The sequence below is a fragment of the Coenobita brevimanus genome, chromosome 70 (genome assembly GCF_032717465.1).
Source record: "Coenobita brevimanus isolate Jiangsu-jjx chromosome 70, ASM3271746v2, whole genome shotgun sequence".
Taxonomy (NCBI): Eukaryota; Metazoa; Arthropoda; class Malacostraca; order Decapoda; family Coenobitidae; genus Coenobita; species Coenobita brevimanus.
The window spans coordinates 19,785,723-19,806,517 of record NC_137023.1 but is presented as its reverse complement, the minus strand read 5'-3'; the positions used below and the strand labels follow the sequence as shown (position 1 = coordinate 19,806,517).

General features: G+C 42.7%; 1 pseudogene; it reads left to right on the top strand.

Annotated features, from left to right (window-relative positions):
* LOC145406399 (protein sax-3-like) overlaps positions 1 to 20,795 on the top strand; it is a 558,017-nt pseudogene that overhangs the window by 484,002 nt on the left and 53,220 nt on the right.

The window sequence follows — 20,795 nt, the reverse complement described above, 5'->3', positions numbered from 1 at the left end:
CATAAGATTCATTCAATCAAGTATCCACAGCCTAATAAATTATTAGGCTGTGGATTTATTATTTAAATAATATGTTTTAATGATTTTTGTAAGGAACTGTATATGCTACTCCTAATGAATAATGTATTTTTAATTTATTATTATTTACTAATAATAATAATTAAAAAAATATCAAAATACATTACCTCTGTTGAAGCATTTTAAGAAATGCTACTACCCTCCATCTCCCGCCAGCAGAACCCTCGTGACCCGCCCAAGCCTTCCCATCCCTTGTCCAGACATTCGGGAAGCTCCCAAGATCACGTGTCCCTTGGATTGCACAGTGCGCAATCCAAAGGACAGGTGCACAAGGCAGATGCACAAGTGCAAATTTAGTTGTGCAAGCACAACTAAATTTGCGCTTGCGCACCTGCCTTTTCACGTGTGAAAGTGCAATAATGCACATGGTCTCTTGTGGTGCACAATGCACAAACGATATTCACCGGAGTGCAATGGTGCGCAAGTGTTTGCGCACCTGCCTAGCACTGCCAAAGACATTACCTTCAGTAAGGCAGACCAAGAGCATCCACTCTCCATCCAGGGTAGAGCTTGAATGGGTTCCCAGCCACCAGCACTAAGGTTTCCTGGTTGACAAGAAGCTGTACTGGTATTGTACCTGCAGGACAGGGCAGTTACAAGGACCATAGTCATAAGATTCATCACTAGTCTGAAAGGAGGTGCCAGCCACAATGTCCCTCTCAGCAAGTACATGCTTGTCACCAGTTTATTCATTGACTATTGTGGCCCTTGGTTTGTAAACACTCGTTGAACACTTATTAGCTAAAGTGGAGGTAGGACGATACAATGGGTTTCGTCCTGTACTGATGCTCCCATGTAGACCAAACTCTCCAAATTACAATAGGAAATTGCCACTATCCAATCAGGGATTCACATCCATTAACTCACAACTTATGTGCTGCCCAAGCCATCACCTCCTGGTGGAAGTTACTGCAGTGCTGTGTTGTCGAGCTGCTCCTTACAGAGGAACCTGGGCACAGTGTACTGCGGCAGCCGTTTCAGCTGTTGGTATCAGGACATCATCGGTTTAATGGGAGAGGACACACCACATTCCAGCATTACCATTCCTTCATCATGGGCAGACCACATCCCAGCTACACTATCCCTCCACCTTGGGCACCACTCGCACACACACACCCCTATATATATATAGCTTAGGCTGTCTAGTCGAGATTGTATGTAGGGTGAGAAGTGCTTGTAAGTGTAATTGTTGTGTTTCGAGTGGCTTTGGATGTGTGTGTAGTCTGTGGATCAAGTGCAAGCATACTTTATAGTATGCAACACTGGTTCAACCACAGCACCCATGATGTCCGCCAATGCAATGCATGGCCAGAAGAACGCTGCCAAAGTTTATTACCCTGGCGGGGTGCAAACCCTCATTCTTCAGTGTACGAAAACGCACACTTAATCACTGTACCACGGAGGCCACATATATATATATATATATATATATATATATATATATATATATTTACAAAAAGAGAGAGAGAGAGAGAGAGAGAGAGAGAGAGATTTTGGGATGGCTTAATACGTGTAGTAGGTGGTATTCGGGATGATGAGATAGTGGTTTTGGGAGGGGACTTAAATGGTCATGTAGGTGATGCAGCTCAGTGTTATGAAGGAGTACATGGGGGCTGTTGGTATGGTATAAGGAATGCGGAAGGGGAAAGGATACTCGAGTTTGGGGAGGCAATGAACATGCTTGTGTGCAACACACATTATAGGAAAAGAGAAAGTAGGTTAATTATCTGGGGGAAATTGCAGTCAGATAGATTATTTTCGGATTAGGAGGGATGACAGGAGGTTAGTGAGGGATGTTAAAGTTATAGGAAGTGAGGAGTGTGTGCAGCAGCACAAACTATTGATTTGTGATATGGTGCTTCAGGAACGAGTGATGAAAAAGAGGACTTATGTACCCAGGAGGAAAATATGGAAGCTGGAAAACCAAGTAGTGATGGGTGCCTTCTATAGCGAGATGAGGAGAGTGGTGGCTGAACAGGGAGCCGTGGACAGAGGCGTTAATGAACAGTACAGAGCCCTCAAGATCAACCTCTTGAGAGTTACTGATGAAATGTGTGGCTGGACAAGAGGCCCACCAATACATAAAGTAACTTGGTGGTGGGATGACGGTGTACAAGCTGCAGTTAAGGAGTAAAGAAGGCTTTTCTGGGAATGGAAGAAGGTTGGTAACAAAGAGGAATACTTGGCTGCCAAGCGTAGGGCTAGAAGAGAGGTATACAGGGCGAAGTCTGAATCACAGAGACTCTTACTTGATAATCTAAATCATGGGAAGAGGAAAAGTATGGTATTTAAGGTGGCAAATCAGATGAAGAGGGATGATCGGGATATTATAGGTGAGCAGTGTGTGAAGAATGATGAAGGAAGGGTAGTGGTGAACAGTGGGGATAATAAAGATGCATGGAGAGAGCATTATGACCGGTTGTTGAATGAGGAGTTTGACTAGGACATGGAAGATTTGGAGCCAGCAGATCCAGTGTTTGGCCCTTGGCCTTTAATTTACGCTGTTACTGTGAGTGAGGCAATAGGCAGGATGCAGATGAGGAAGAAAGCAGGTGTGTCCGGGTTGACTGCATAAATGTTGAATGCCTCAGGAGATATAGGGGTGTGGTTAGTCACTGACCTGATAAATATGATTATATAGGAGTGTGTTGTCCCAGATGATTGGTTGAAGAGTGTAATTGTAAATGTGTATAAAGGGAAGGGTGATGTCCTGGAAAGAGTAAATTATAGAGATATAAAGCTTTTAGATCAGATAATGAAGGTAAGGGAGAGAGTTCTAGAAGGTATGATTAGAGAAAGAGTGAATATTGATGAGATGCAGTTTGGGTTTATGCCAGGCAGGGGGACCACTGGAGCCATATTCATTGTTCGACAGCTTCAGGAAAAATATATTGGGAAGAAAAGGGATCTGTATATTGTTTTTGTTGATTTGGAAAAGGCCTTTGACAGAGTCCCTAGAGAGGTGGCGAAGTGGGCAATGAGAAAGCTTGGCTTGGAGAAGTGGCCGGTTAAGGTGGTTATGGCTATGTATGTGGGTGCTCGCACCTAGGTAAGAGTGAACGGAGATATGAGTGATGAGTTTTCTGTGAACGTTGGTGCTCACAGGGGTCAGTTTTGAGTCCCATGTTGTTTATCATGGTACTTGAAACCCTCTCTCGTGACTTCAGAAACGGACTCCCGTTGGAGATGTTGTATGCTGATGATTTGGTGTTGATTGCAGAGAACGAAAGGGAGGCGAAAGAATGATTTAGGAAGTGGAGAGTGGTATGGGGCACAAGGGCTTAAGAGTGAATGCAGATAAAACAAAAGTGATGATATCTAGGGTTGGTGGCGGTGCTGTCAAAGACGAGGGAGAGTGGCCATGTGCAGTTTGCCACAAGGGCGTGGGAAGTAATTCCATCTTGTGAAGTGTTCGTGATAAATGGGTGCACAAGAGATGTAGTGGTGTCAGAGGTAGACTGCGAGATAATGCTGATTTTATGTGTGCGGCGTCTCGGGAAGAGCAGGTGGAGATTGTCAGGCATGAAAGGACTGAACTTGCTGGTGAGTCTCTTGAGTGTGTGGAAAAGTTTTGTTATTTGGGAGACATGTTGTGTGCTGGAGGTGGGGCTAGAGCTAGTTCTGTGGCTAGGGTGAGAAGTGGTTGGAAGAAGTTCGGGGAATTGTTGCCTCTCCTGACATTGAGAGGACTCTCCCAACGTGCTAAGGGATCTTTGTATGCAGCATGTGTTAGGAGCGTAATGCTGTATGGTAGTGAACCTAGGCAGTAAAGGAGGAGGATATTCGCAGGCTCAGATGTACAGAAATAACAATGATTAGGTGGATGTGCAGTGAGTCTCTGCATGCAAGGCCTGGGGGGGCTGGGTTTACAGTGGAAGAGTTGAGAGGTAAGATGGGACTGGGGTGTATTGGTGTTGTGATGAGGAGAGGTAAATTGAGATGGTTTGGGCATGTGGAGAGGATGGGGGATGATAATTTGGTGCAGAATGTGAGAAGTGTTAATATTGGGGGTGGGGTTGTGAGGGGTAGACCGAGAAAGACGTGGGAGGAGGTCATTAATTGTGACTTCGGGGTTAAGGGACTGAACAGAGAGGCTGCAATAGATTGTGCAGCATGGAGAGCCGCCATTAGGTGACCAAGGCCGACACATGCAAGCATGTTGGAGCCTTGAAAAACGAAAACGAATATATATATTTATATATATATTTTTTTTTATAAATAACAGAACAAAGGAAGGAAAAACAAATGGGTAAAAAAAAAATATCCATACACCAGATTACTGGTGTCCTATGTTCATAAAATATATGTAACAATTAGACTTGAACAGTTGTGGGTTGATATTTGGAGGAAAACAACTCTGGGGAAGCGAGTTCCAGAGAGATGCAGTTCGGGGAATGAAAGAATTCTGATAGGCAGAAGTTCTGTAATATGGATGAGTGACATTCCAGTCATGAGCGCTACCAGATGCCCGTGTAGCACGAGGGAAGGCATAGAGAGGTGGCACCATGGACGCAACTTCGTCTGAGCATTTGCCAAAAAAATATCTGTAAAATAATGCAAGGGAGGCAACATTCCTTCTTACTTGCAGGGGAGGTAGTTTATATGTAATGGCAGGGTTGTTAATGATTCTAACAGCTTTGTTCTGAATTTTGTCTAGTTGTCTTAATGCAACCTCTCCACAACCATTCCACAAGGGTGAGCAATATTCAAGCTGAGAGCGCACATGACTCTTATAAATTATAGCTAACTGCTCATCGGCGAAGAAGTTACGGACTCTGTACAATAATCCAAGTTTCTTTGAGGCGGTTTTAGCAAGTGATCTGACATGAGAGGTCCAGCTGAGGGCACTGTTAAGTGAGACACCAAGAATTTCAATACTTTTGGAGATGGGAATATCAGTAGCACTGAAGGTAATGTACGAATCTGGCAATATCTGTCTATTAGTAAACTGTATATATTTAGTTTTACTAGCATTAAAAGAGACAAGGTTGTTTTGTCCCCATTCACTGATTGTAGATAGATCTTGATTTATGGAGATGGCTGTACTGAGATGAGAGGTAGAAATATTAGACTTTGTAAATGGATGTCTGAGTGTGAATGAACTATGTAGTGTTGAGTCATCTGCATATGAGTGAATGGAATTGTGAGTGACAGATAAGAGATCATTAATATGAACCAGAAATAGGGTTGGCGCCAGAACTGATCCCTGCGGCACACCGGCGTTAAATGAGTGGAAATTCGAATATACATCATCTACTTTTACTCTTATTTTCCCGTCACTAAGATAAGAAGAAATCGAAGGAACAAAAGACGTTAGTCCATAGCAAGGGAGTTTGGACAGCAGGGAACGGTGCCATACTCTGTCGAAAGCTTTAGAGATATCAAGAGCTACTGCATGAGTTTCTCCAAAAAGATCAATTGATTGATGGATGGTATGAGTTAATAGATTGAGTATGTCAATGGTGGATCTTTCGTGGCGAAAACCGTATTGTCTATCACTAATTAAGTTGTTGGATTCAAGATGTTTAACAATATGCTTATTAATTAAAGTTTCAAATACCTTACCAAGAGAAGATGTGACAGCTATTGGTCTGTAATTGGAGGGGTCAGACGAACTTCCTTTCTTCGGAACAGGATGGATATTGGCTTCTTTCCATGAATTTGGGAATAAAGAAGTACGTATGCATAGTCTGAATAATTTAGCTAGGACAGATGCAAGTTCAGGGGAACACTTTTTCAAAACAATTGGCGGAATTCCATTTGGGCCTGGAGCTTTGTTGGTAGGTAAATTGTCTAGGATGGATTTTACATATCTTGTCTGTATTTTAAGTGGGGCAATTTCGGTAGAATCAAGTTCCAGTACTGAGACATTCTTGCTGGTATCATCTATGGTAGAGTTTCTTGCAAAGGTACTAGCAAAGATATCTGCTTTCGCACGTGGGTCATTTGTAATATTGCCATCTGAAGATTTTAGTGGGGGAATGGAAGATGACTTGTTAAAGTTATTATTGAAAGAATTAAGAGTTGACCAGAATATTCTATTGTCATTAGGGTTGCTAAGTAGTTTTGATGCTTGCTTTTGAAGAAAGTTTGATTTAGATAGATTTATTACAGCTTTTGTATGATTTCTAGCAATTTTAAATTGGGAGAGTGATTCAGATGTTTTTGATTTTAAGTAAGAGTTATATGCTAATGACTTTTGGGCTGTTGCTCTGGCACAATTGCGATCAAACCATTTTGGAGAGTTTGATCTTTTAGTGAATTGTTGACTTGGTATGAATAAATCCATACCAGCTAGTATTAAGTCGCAGATGTGGGACTGAGTAGAATTGGGATCACTAGAGAAGAAAGATTGTCATGGAATATCAGCAAGATAATTTCTAAATCCATCCCAGTCTGCCCTGTCAAAGTGCCATTGGGTCACCCTGACAGGTTCAGAATGGGGAGGTTTAGGAGGGTTAACTAATGAGGCTTTCATGAGATTGTGGTCAGAGGATCCAAGTGGTGACAGTACCTCTATCCTGTACTGATCTGGATTATTTGTCAAGAATAAATCCAAGAGATGGGCATTATGGTCAGGATTATCAGGTATTCTGGTTGGTTGCTTTACCAACTGGGTGAGATTAAACGATTCCGCAAACAGCTCGCATTCTAGACCAGCGTCATCAGTCCGGGCAGAATGCAATAACCATTCAACATTGTGTATGTTAAAATCACCCAAAATGGTAATTTCATTGCCAAGGGGAAGGTCAAGGTTACTCAACTGAGTGGATATGGAATCAAATACACTGGGTTCCGAAGAAGCATTGGGGGAACGATAAACTACACAGATATATTTGGTAATGTTTTGGCAATTTAATTTATAAAATGAGTAATGAAAACTGGATGAAGTGAAGTTTTAAATAGTATCAACTGCATATTGGGATTTGATATAATAACAACAGGTGCCGCCCTTGTTACGAAAGTTTGTAAGGAGATGGTAACCGGGAAAACAAAATGGAGATATATCGGTAGAGGGCCAGATTTGTGGTTCTGTGAGGAAAAGGGCCAAAGGGGATATGGACTGAAGGAAAAAATGAACCGAGTTTAAATTTGTGGTAAGGCCGCGGATGTTGGTAAAGAATAAGGCCACACCGTCACCTCTTCACTGACGAGCATTCCCGGAAATAGCAACAGTCGCTGCCGGCACAGTCGCTTGATGGCGACCGGGAGGACCCTGTGCCTCCAGCCCTACCCTGCCGGTGGTGGCAATCCGAGGTACCACCTCATTTGATAGTAAGATTGCAGCGGCCATTACTAAAGATGTGAATAGAAGGTGTGATATGTTATGCGCATGTAGTGTGGTGTAGACAGTTGAAGGTAGAGGTATTATGAGAGCATGCTGGCCTACTCTCTGTGTAAATGAATGCACTGAAAATGTTCAGAAAAGGGAGATGGTCAGGATCAAGTCCTGAGGGCTGGTGAAACGGGAGCTCCAGCTCTCCCTATCACCAGCTTGCCATCAACCTCGGGAGTACTGCCCTGTTCGACTGGTGCTACAGATTGTGCAGCATGGAGAGCCGCCATTAGGTGACCAAGGCCGACACATGCAAGCATGTTGAAGCCCTGAAAAACGAAAACGAATATATATATATATATATATATATATATATATATATATATATAAACAGTGTATGAGAAAATGTTGAAAGCACCCTACCTTTCATTAATAACTTGTAGTAACTCATTTGAGTTCGTAGGGATAATTCTACAATTTATTTATTGTACTCCGTATCTCTGATCACTTTCGAACCCGCTCTTTGTGAACGAAACTACCTGTTAGTAAAACAGATGTTTTGATGGTCCGTGCAGGTGTGGTCTGGAGGGAACATAACAGAGAACACGGTGGTGTTGACGCCGCAGCCAGGTGACCACGGTGTACCTCTGCTGTGTAAAGCCTTCAGCCCCCCCTTGCCTGGCACGGTGCTGCACCACCAGGTCACGCTTGCCGTGCACTGTGAGTACACCACCTTCGTTCATTGATCATATCTTTTTGGCTAAATAATGACTGCTTAGCATCGTATTTCTGGTGATATTATGTTAGAGAGGAATTCGGGCCAAAGAAAATGTCAGTCCCTCCGTATTATTTTCTTCTAGTTTACGACGAATAATTTCTTTCAACTCACCGTAGCCAGAGGGTTAACCACTACACTCCCGTTACTCTATTTTTGTTTTTATTTTACCACCAAACGTTTTTAAAGTTAGGTGAAACCTATACTGGTGAAGGTGATTGTGAAATGTCTGTATATATATATATATACATCCATCCATCCATCATCCAATCCTACACTGCCCCATGAGGAGCGTAGGAGCCCGGGGCTAGGCAGTTGGTCCCGACATTTAAGATGAGAGTGACCAGCCTCACTCATCCCTGAGTGGCATTACATGAGCAATCAACCCCAAACACCCCTTGGATATAATCCTTCACCGGCTCAATCCGACTGCAGCGTAATAGTTACCCATTAAGCCACCAGGTGCCAACATTTGGTTATATGGTTACCATCCAGTGTAGTAAATAGTTTCCTGGTGTACAGGAAACCATTTGGCTTGTTACTCAGTGTAGAGTCACCCACAGGCAGAAGGAAGACGAAAGAATGAAGGAAAGAAAGATAGAAGAGGGAGTGTAAAGTTACCTGTAGGCAGAAGGACAAGGAAAGAATGAAGGAAAGGAAAACAGAAGAGGATGGAAGGGAAGAAGGATGGAGGAGAGGAAAGGGCAGACACCTGACAGCAGCACTACATCGAGTGAGTGGATGGTGAGCGTCCCCACCTACCACGTATTATATATATATATATATATATATATATATATATATATATATATATATATATATATGCTGTTTTTTTTTTTCATTTCTAGGAAGTTTTGTAAAACTGCAAATTCAACGATTTGTTTTGACTGTTACACCTAACTGTCCGTTTGAGTGCTGGTGATATAAAATATGTCGATGTGAGAAAAGTACATGCCTGATAGTATTAACTTGTATTTGAAAAATAAATAATTTAGGAGGAACTTCTTGAAGTCTCTGTCAAAGATTTTACGGCTTTATGCCTTTTTTTCACCACTCGTCACTCTTGATTTCAGTTGACTGCGTCACACTGACCAGTCTGTCAGAAACAGATGTGTCCCGGTTCATCCTTTCCTCGTCGTTTTTAACTACAGTGTTTCCTCTCAAGCTCGTCTTTCTTCGCTTTTGCAAATTTTTGGCCCCTTTTACCTTGCTACCTACCTTCAATCCTTTGCTTTTTTCGTCTTTACTCCGGATTTACATATCGACGCTCAGTTATTTAAGCATTCTGACTCAGGTGTATCCTTTGAATCCTTTCAGTGCGTTGATGTCCTTTTTAGTGTCATCTTGTTCTACCAGACAATTCTAGTAAACTTACGAAGATTGTCTATTGATTCATTGGTTAATAAAAATTTCGGTATATTTTTAACCACCTGGATTTGAAAAGTATATTTTGAGGTGAATAAAAAGTGTCTGGAGGTAGAAAGAAAATAATAAAAATAATTCATTGAATCTGTGGAATTAACCTAACCATTTTGGACGCCTGGAACGCCAATTCCTTCAGTCCCGCCCCCTGTCCCCACTCCAGAGCCGTATTCTCATCCCCTTACCAGAAAACTCCTGGAGCCCATTCATGTGCGAAATATTTTATTAGTTTAGTAAGCCTTAATATTTTCTCGCGTGCTATTTATATACTTCTAGTACAGATATAGATTGCATTGCTGACATGCAAGAATAAATCACTAAGGAAGAGAAGTGACGAAATCACCAGTGCGTAATAGAATACAACCCCCAGCCTGATTATGATTTTTCTGGTCTCACCAGAATTTTCCTGCCTGGGTTTGGCTCCCCACTGAAAAAATATTAGCTTACCCTATCTATCCTCATTTAAAATACCTTAGTCTGACCTTTCCTTTCGTACCCTGTTTTCTCTTCCTCTTAAGATTCTCGGCCTCACTGCCCTCTCCAGATACACTACCTCACACCCTCTCCACCTGTGTAGTTTCTTTGCCTCATTATATCCCCACCTGCATAGGTTAAAACGATCACTAGGAGTAGTGGAACTCTTTCTGACCTTTGACACTGAACACAGACTCAGATTTGATCGAAAGTAATGTTTAATCAAGTTTTTGTTCATTATAATGATAATTTTTACGGACAGTTTCTTCAGATACCCTTGCTAAAATACCTCCTTCAACCTCACAAGAAGATGTATTTGTCCTGAATTACCTTAGCAGAGACCAAAAGCATTATAAAACATAGGCCCCTAGAATGCCATCTGTACCTTTGTCCTCAGTGGTGCCTGTGGAGAGCCTCAGCGTGTGGGGGGGAGGATGGTCCGGCACAGGTCCTTGAGGGTGGCTCCATCACCTTCACTTGCCGTGTGAAGGCCAACCCTGCAGCATACAACGTCACCTGGTTCCACAACGTGAGTCACAACCCCACCTCACTCACCTACACATATGCGAGCTCACATCACACTCATGATCCTCCCCCCCCCCCCCAAAAAAAAAAAAAAAAAAATCAATGTTGGGTACCACAAAACGATTTTACACCGCTGTAAGAAAACACTCAAATCTCACCGGACTATAGTCTGTGTCATTTCACTATATGTATTCCATTTGAAGTTTAACCAATGTTATCGTTCTTGTTATCCATGATAATTATATTCATCTGTAGGAAAGTCCCAAGTTTGTCGACTGTATGCCATTGGTTGTTATTTAACACTACCAGGTGATACAGAACAAGGCTCCGGAGAAAGAACAGCATGGAGAAAAAACACTATACGTAGAGATGGGGGCAAACAGTATAGTTTACTTTCACGAGCCTCCATGTTGAAACTTGCGAAGGTGAAATGTTGAGTACATAAGTCTCTTTTCGATGGCTGGGTTTCTTTTCCAGTCAAAAACTCTCCTTCCCCAAGCACAGACTAAAAGTACAAAAATTAGAAGTCCGTAAAATGGAAAACAGGTATATTTTTACCCGCGGCGAAGCAGATAGGTCTGTAAGTGGTATACCTGGGAGATTTTTTTTACCCATTAAAGGAAATTCTAATATCTGCTCTTGGAGAGCTCTGAGCGATGCCGTCATGAAATACAAAGTTGCTCAGCCTGTAATTTGAGGCTGATTTAACATGTAAATTTCTGCGTCAGCTGACTATAAGGCGATTTTGAATTTCGACCATAAGCGTTTTAGAAGCTTTCTTATAAAATACAAAGTTGATCAACCTGAAATTTTGAGTTGATCTGACATGTCAGCTGTTGGTTCGACAAATGCATCAGTTGATGGACTCTTAAAAATTTGCTGCAATACTTTCGCCCCAGGTCTGTGAAAATAGTCTCTTCTTGTTCCTTGTCCAGCGATGCAACACAGCTGTTATCATTAAGGTAAGAGTGCCTGTTATACGTATAGATGAAGATGCGGAAGGAAGACATCCCTCCTGGCCTCCAAGTGATCCCAGGGACGACCAAAGATTTAGGGGATCATCTCTAGGCTTCTAGAACATTGTTTTATTTAAGCATGAATATTGGAGAAGAAGAAGAAGAAAAGAAAAGAAAAAGAAGGTGCATACATGCAAAAAGTTGCCATAACCTGAGAAAATTAAAGAGACAGGCACAACCAAGATCCTAAACACATTGTACTGAAAACTATTCGTCATGGACAGACGGTAAGACAGTTGCATACATGGAGGACTGAGTGCCAACTAATTCTTGCAAGAAAGAGTTGAAGAGAAATAGGACGAGAGTATATTGCACTCCTGCTGTGACGGGGAGGAGTGCAAGCAAGTCTGTCAGAAGAGCAGTGATCAGTGAAATAACAACATTAGATGGAGACGTATACAATACTGCAGGAAAGAGAGAGAATTGGTGGAAGTGCGAATAGGAGTGTTTATGAAACGAAAAGCCTTTGACTCTATTCTGCCTAGATGAGCTGCATGTGGTGAGACACAAACGAGAGGGTTACTGCATACTAGATCGAATTAAATCACTGTAAAAAGTCAGCAACTGACTGGGGATTATGGACAATGTCCTTGATTACACTTATTAATTATTTTAAAGCCAAAACCTTCACCTTTGTACCCATTACTAATGATTCCCAAAATAGCAGTTCTACAACATATCCAACTATTGTAAGACTAAATATCGCGAGGTCGGACGAACGAGATGCCTACGAGATAAGTTCCGACCCATAATCAAAACACTGGGAGGGACGTCGTAACTACATCAAAACGCAATTGTTTGTATGGTATCTCGTGGGTTGGAAAGCTATGTAAAAATGGATAAGCATCATTGAATATCAGCTGGTCATTTGACTTTATTCAAGCTGCGCTGGGAGAGTTGTAGCCAAGCAAAACGCTGGCAGGTATCAGCTGGATCATTTTGAAAGCAGCATCTAGTTGCCTGTACACGTAAGAATAAAACTTATACACACCATACTGGCTACATAGCCTCCGTATACAAGCTATGCACACTACGTGCTATAAACACACATTATAAATGTTATACAAGCTATGTGCATGTCATGTCCACTAAATGCATGTTACGGTATATACTCGCCTTATATGTGCAGCACGCATATACGCGCTATGAACACTTTGTGTTCTGTGCAGAAATATTATTAACGCGCTATGCACATCGTACCATACACACCATATGTGCAATACACCATGCATACTATACACAGAGTACAATATACATCATACACCATGCTCGCTTTACACCATATGCAATGTACTTCATGCACAGTATGCACTATTCACACGATGTACACTATACAGACCATATATCAAACAATACACCATCTACGCCATGCTTCTTGTGCACTATATGCACCATAAACCATTCATGTCTTACACCATGCACGTACGCCATGCACACTATGTATCATACAGTATACATACCATGCATTAAATTCGTCATACATGTCACACACCATACACCATATGCATCATATACCATTCACACCAAACACCATAATATGCATCACTCTACACACCATATGCTCCATACGCCAAACACATTATCCCCTAAACCGCGGGGTTCTTTTTGCGCCCTTTGCGTGTCCCACGAGGATATTTGCGCTCAGACAGACTGTAAAAATATTTGCCAAAAATCAGTTATTAGTCCTAGATTATTATAATTATATATGCCTATGGCACATACCTTCAGCTTTCTCCTGGGATGTTTGTTGAGCCTTCGTCGAGTAACTTAGGACTTGTGGAGACTTCTGAAGTTGGGTAACAAAGTCTCCACTTTACACTTCCCGACACCCTGTAATATGATTACCACAGCCTGATATTATCACTAAAAACACTAATCTATGATATTCAAATAGTTTGGAATCCATACTCCACAAAAAGGAGCACTGTGAAAGCAATGAAAATTACGAGCGTGTACGAGCTTCCCACTTGCGTTCGTTCCCCGCTGGTATTCTGTCATTTATTATTCATAAAAACACTCACACTTTATATTTCAATTACTATATAACACTTATATATATCTCCAGTCTTTATCCATAAGTTTCCTTCAGTAATAGTAGTTAATTGTCACTGTAGGCATTCAATTTCTCTTTCAGTAATATACATAGAAAGCCAAGGTTTCACCTTCACTGTCACAACTTCAAGTATTTGTACTCATATTCTTATATTACTAATTATTTACATTTCTATTTACATTTTCTATTGTATTATCAATATTTACACTTCTATTTTACTTATGCTATGTTATGCACTGTCATTTGCAGTAACTTATAAAACTATATTACACTGTTCCATCATATTTACATCCAATGATTTCACTTGCTGTTTACACATTATTCACACATTATTTACATTTTCCACTTGCACTTTTAGAACTGCTTCAGGCTGTGGTAATAAAAAAAGCAGGTAACGCAGGGGGGAACCTGGCACTCAGGGCACTGTGAAGAGGTGCATTTGTGCTCAGGTGTGCGTCGGGTGGTATGTGCACACACCTGGCACCTGCGGATCGCAGCCTTCCTCTTGGTTGTGGCAAGCATTTGCACCAGTCTGTGCCGATCCATGTACGCCTTCTGCTTAATCTGTCGGGAAGTCTTACAGCATGGCGCCTTGGAGCTGCTGCTGTCACCCTACCATATCTCTCAAGCAGCTGCTGAACACAAGTCCTGGCGAACAACCTCAGCGAGAAGGACTTGGGTGGCTTTACCTCCATCTTGTACAGGATGAAGGCGTTCAGCATCGTCATGTCAATGAGATACAGAAAAACTTTCCTGTACCACCTGGTATTCTTCCTGAGGCAGTCGATCTCTCCAATCATCATGTCGGACTTGTCCACGAGCTGCATGTTGATATTATAGTCTATGACAGCATCGGGTTTCCTCACAGGTTCGCCTGTCCTATGGTCCACCTTCCCACTGTCTTTCAGTTCCCCCTTGTGTATGGTGGTGAGCATGTGCACGACCCTCTTGTCATGCCACCGTATTGCCAGCATCTTCTCAGACTTGTGTATGTGCACGTCTCCTTGCTGCGAGTTTCCTGCCTCTGGGAATTAGGGGAAGTTGGCACGATTGCTCTTCACAGTGCCGCAGGAGTCGATGCCGTGCTCTGAAAGGTATTTAGCAAGTTTCGGTGATGTATAGTAGTTGTCAATATACAGCACATGATTCCCACCAAAATACCTATCAAGCAGAACTTTCACTACACAGCCTGGGAAGCCAAGGGGATGTGTTTTGTCCAGATCGACAGTGCTGGCTGAGTAGATGACGAAGTCAAGGATGTACCCCGTCTTACAGTCGCACAGTACAAAGAACTTGATTCCAAAGCAATGGCATTTGCTTGCAATGTTCTGTACAAACCTAAGACGTCCTCTAAATAAAACCAAGGATTCGTCTATGACAACCTTCTGAAAGGGGTGGAAGAATGACCATAAACTTATCCTTCATTCTGCTCAGAATCCACCTTATCTTCCAGAGTGGGTCGGTCTGGGAAGGTACATCATTGTTGGTGAAGTGCAGGTTTTCCATGATGTTCCGGAAGCGATCTCTGGCCATGTACTTATTGAAGGTGGGTGAGGGTAGTAAGGGGTCCATGGACCAGTATTCTTCCAACTCTAGCTTCTTTGCATGTGGCATGAGAAGCATGAGGGCGAAGAACACATACAGCTCCTGCACTCCCAGCACGGTCCACTGTTGCATCTTCGCTGCACCTGCAGCACTTGCAGCATGTTGTGATTCGTACCTGTTTGTCTCACCACGTATGTGCTGCATGACTTCATCATCGAGGAAGGCCGAAAGGAAGTCCAAACACTCAGCATCCTCGTCAAGAGTGAAGGCAGGCTGTATCCCTGAGGAACTCTCGTCGAAATGAAGATGTTCAGGGATGAAATCGGAACCTTCCATCCACATGAAGGCGTCCAGGATTCCCTGTCGTGGCGGTGTAGGGTGGGTGAGGGTGGAGGGTGGCTGTGAGGCAGACTGGTCTGTTTCAAGGTCACCCTCACTGACCCTAGGTAGCACTAGCAGCCCTTACTCTACTTGCTACTCTACTTTTACGTGTCAGGGATTTACCTCTTCCCCTGTGGCCTGGCTTCACTGTAGGTGCTGGTGGAGACTCTGACGACCAAGACTCAGGAGAAAATTCTGCTGAAGATGAGGAAGAAATTAGTGAAGTGGGGCTGAGGGAGTGGGGAGATGATTCACCTTGGGACTCATGGCAAGCTGGGTCACCTGGGGCCATTTTTCCGGGACTAACCCACCGCCTTTTCACTCCCTTCCCAAATTCCTTCCCTTGCTGCACTAAGGGCTCCTTTCCCTTGGAGCTAGGGATAACTTGGTACACTGAAGCACTCGCAGTAGGAGTTTCTGTTACTATTTCCTCCCCAGGCTCGTCACACGATTCACCCGAAGGATCAAAGTCACAATCCATCATTATCATTGATAATTCTGCCAGTTCACATTCCACTGCTGAGTCACTTAGTCCTTTACTGCTTCACACATGAGTTTTTTTAGGGGTAGAGGTCACTGGGCCCTTTGCAATGGGCGCAGAAGTGGCAGAAATGGCGGGGCGCGAGTGCAACATAATTTCACCTCAGAGGACAAGGAACTGAATGACGCGGCGTATATGGGCAGGCAAGGGTTGACAATGTCAATAGGATGACAGCTGCTAATTTACATGCTATGAAATGATTGGTAGGAAATATCAATAATACATAAAACAATAGGTAGTTCCAGATGAATGTAAATATCACTTAGGCTTCTCCTATCCTTTCTTATATATATTTTTATTACGAGAATAGATTATGTGGCATATTTCAAGGGGAAATTACCAGGGGAAATTAGCAAACGAGTGCACGTGAGGTGTTGTCAGGTGATAATTAGCCAATTCCTGGTGTATGGCAAAATCACTTACCTTATTTCTTTTTTGTATATATTATTTTGTATAAGAATAGGGCATAGGGCTTATTTCAATGGATGAAATCAGTGGAAAATTCCGGGGAAGATTTGCTCAGTGCAGCGCGGCCGGGCAGGCGAGAGGAGAGGGTAATGGAGGGGAGGTAGGGAGGGGAGTCAAGAATGGGGAAAAATGGCTAAATTGTCAACAATGGATGGGAGTACAGATGACATTAGGAGTGCTGACTATTGTTGGACATTGGCAGTACTGATAGATGATACAAGCCACCACTTGTAAACCCAGGAGAATTCAAAACACAGAATCACAAAAGTGACGCCCTATGGTATGATCCATTGTGCCCAAGCATCACGAAAGTGATGCCCCACGGTTAAGGGGTAATACACCATACCTTCCATACAGTTTACACACCATACCATATACACCACACACCAAAGACCATATACACCATTCATCATACTCATGAAACAGAACATGGATCATACAAGATATACCATAATTATGTACCACACACAATTTGCACCGTGTATCATATAAACCATATACAATGAGCACCATATACCATATGCACCATGCACCATATTCACCATACAGTACGCCATATTCACCAGCACACAGATCATACACCACACACCACTGCCACTCACCATATACGCCATGTACCACATGCATCATATACCATATGCACCATACACCATATGCACCATACACCATATGCACCATATACCATATGCACCATACACCACATGCACCACAGACCATATGCACCACAGACCATATGCACCATATACCATATTCACCATACACCATAGGCACCACAGACCATATGCGCCATGTACCATATGCATCATATACCATATGCACCATACACCATATGCACCATACACCATATGCACCATATACCATATGCACCATACACCATATGCACCACATACCATATGCACCATATACCATATGCACCATAAACCATATGCACCATGTACCATATGCACCATATACCATATGCACCATACACCATGTGCACCATGTACCATATGCACCAAATACCATATGCACCATACACCATATGCACCATGTACCATATACCATTTGCACCAGACACCATATGCACTATGCACAGTGTGTCCAAAATGAAGGAATGTTTTAAATAGCACAGCAACTAGCAGCAGTACCATGATCGTGATTGGAGCGCTGACTTGTGACGACTTTGACCCATGGCGGCAACATCACACCAGGTCGCATAGTCATTGAAGAACACGCACTTGAATGACCTTGTTTTTACTACACTTGGCAAATTTTGTTCTGTCTCTTCTCTTGTCTGAAATCAGCAACCTTTCAGGGTGGATTTCAACTTTCGGGGGAAAAAAAAGTCCGTGGTAGCCAATTCTGAAGTGTCGGGTGGCTGAGGTCTGTGTATACCAAGTCGACCCACTCTGACTCCAAACAAACGGACCTGGCCACACAGGCAGACTTGTGATGTCACGCAGCCCTGAGCATTAGTTGAGTCGAGACTTAGGCTAAGCGAACACATCCCTCCCATGTGTCCCACTGCCACTCACTAAATAGTATTATGCATACCCTGTTCACTCAGCTGTGATAGCTGGAGCCAAGGAACGTTTGGATTAAGGCTGCTCATTGGTTAATGCAACCCCGAAGAGTGTGATCAGTCTACAGTTCTTATTTTAACAAATATATTTGTATTTTTTAATTGCTTGCAATAGAAGCAGCTTGTTTAAATACGGAATAATTTCGGAAGCAAAATAGGTCAAAATTAGCTTTAAAAGTTTGCCGTTATCAAGGAAAATAATTAAAACTGATAATAACGTTTTATCAAACAATGAGTAATGTTTGAAATAAATTATACACCCATGGTGTACGCCTACGTCAGTATGTTGCACTACATCCACACACGGTGTACACCTACATCCACATGTTGCACAATGCCTGTCTTTACGTTTTCGTTGGCCCTGTACTGGCCTGTACTGGCACGTTTTCTTTGTTTGAGGGCTAGTGACATAGCATACAGGCTCCACCCACATGCGTATGAGTCGACTTGGTATTATGGACTTAGAGCTGGGGGTCTCTTGTCGTCTCGTGTTCTGCCCAAAATCACGGGAAAGGGAGCAACTAATGAACAGATGCAGTCATTTTTTTTTTTTAAAGCGAGGAAGAAGGAACCAAAGGCCGCGAGCCCGCAATTGTTCTTCCTTCCAAGAGAAAAACAAAATACAAGAGAGAGCCAAATTCAAGATCAGATCATTTCGAGATGCCTGGACACACTGTGTTTGAAAACACTGGAGATCATAGGAAGCAGAAAATACAGATAGAGGGAGACAGTTCCAGAGTTGACCTGTTGCATAAATGAAGGACTGGGAGTAACAGTTAACTCTTCCATTAGAGAGCTGGACAGAAAAGGGATGAGAGTTTGCTGCTAGAAGGGTGCTACGTGCTCGTCGTAGAGGTGGAGGAATGCATGCAGATAGTTCAGAGGAGCAGTGACCATTGAAGTAGCGATAGAAAAGAGATAAAGATGCAACAGTGTGGCGATGAGACAGAGGTTGAAGGGAGTCAGTAAGAGGAGGAGGGTTAATGAGACGAAAAGCCTTTGACTCCACCGTATTGAGAAGAGCTGTATATGGGGAGCCTCCCCACACATGAGAGTTGTACTCCACACGGGGGTGGATAAAACCCCTGTATAGAGTCAACAATTGTGCAGGGGTAAAGAAAGAACGAAGTCGGCTTATCACACCTAATCTCATGAAAGCAGATTTTACAAGAGATGTAATATGATCTTTCCAAGATAAGTCCCGAGTAAATGAAACCCCAAACACGTTCAAGGATGATGCAGGATTAAGCTGAATATTGTTAAACATTAGTGGGTATACCTGTGGAAGATTTTGTCGGGTTGATAGGTGTAAAAATTTAGTCTTTGATGCATTAAAAACAACCAGAATATTTTGACCTCAGTCAGTGATACGAGCCAAGTCACACATTAGGTGTGTCATAGCTTCATCCCTTGTTTGTTGAAGTAACTGCTGAGATGGACGTTGTGGGAACCGAATGGAAAGGTGAAGGGCGGAGTCATCAGCGTACGAGTGGATAGGGTTAGATGTACAGCTTAGAAGGTCATTGATGAATAAATGGAAGAGAGTTGGTGATAGGACAGAGCCCTGAGGAACACCACTCTTGATAGATCAAGGAGAAGAATGATGGCCGTCTACAACAGTGGATACAGAACGACCAGAAAGGAAGCTAGAGATGAAGGCACAGATAGGATATAAACTGTAATAGGGCAGTTTGGAAATTAAAGATTTATGCCAGACTCGATCGAAAGTCTTAGAGATGTCAAATGCAATGGCAAAGCATTCACCAAAGTCCCAAAAGGAGGATGACCAGGAGTCTGAAAGGTAGGTGAGAGGATCGCCAGTGGAGCGTCCCTGACGGAACCCATACTGGCGGTCAGGAAGAAGGTTGTGACAGGAAAGATGCTTTACAATTTTTCTTTTAAGAATTGACTCAAAAACTTTTGAGATACAGGATGTTAAAGCAATTGGACGATAGAGGGTTGGGAATGGTCACCCTTCTTTGGGACTGGCTGAATGAGAGCAAACTTCCAGCAAGAAGGAAAGGTACAAGTTGATAGACAAAGGCAAAAGTGCTTGCCTAGGCAGGGTGTAAGCACAGAAGCACAGTTCTTGACAACAACAGGAGGGACTCCATCAGGCCCATATGCCTTAACAGTATTGAGGCCAGCAATGGCAGAAAATACATCAGTTGAAGACATTTTAATGTCAGCCATGAGGAAGTCAGAGGGGGGAAATGATGGAGGAACAGCACCGGAATCGTCTAAGGTGTAATTGGAGGAGAAAGTCTGAGTGAAGAGATCTGTTTTATCAGTAAAAGAAATAGCTACAGAGCCATCAGAGTGGAAAAGAGGAGGGAAGGATGATGAGGTAAAGTTGTTAGAAAGGTTTTTGGCAAGGTCTCAGAAAGAGTGGGAAGAATTCGAGTTGGATAGTTGAGAGCATTTAGTACGGAAGAAATTCTTTTTAGCAGCACGAAGAACAGCCTTAGCATGATTCCGGGCAGAAACGTAAAGATGATGTGATTCAGGGGTGGGTTGGTTCCGGTACATTTTATAGGCCCTCTCCTTGTTGCGGAGAGCATTAGAACAAGTGTAATTAAACCACAGCTTTCTTGCATTAGTCAGAGGATATGAGAAAGGAATGTATGTTTCCATGCCCGAGAGAATAACCTCCGTAATGCGCAAGGCACACTCAGTTGGC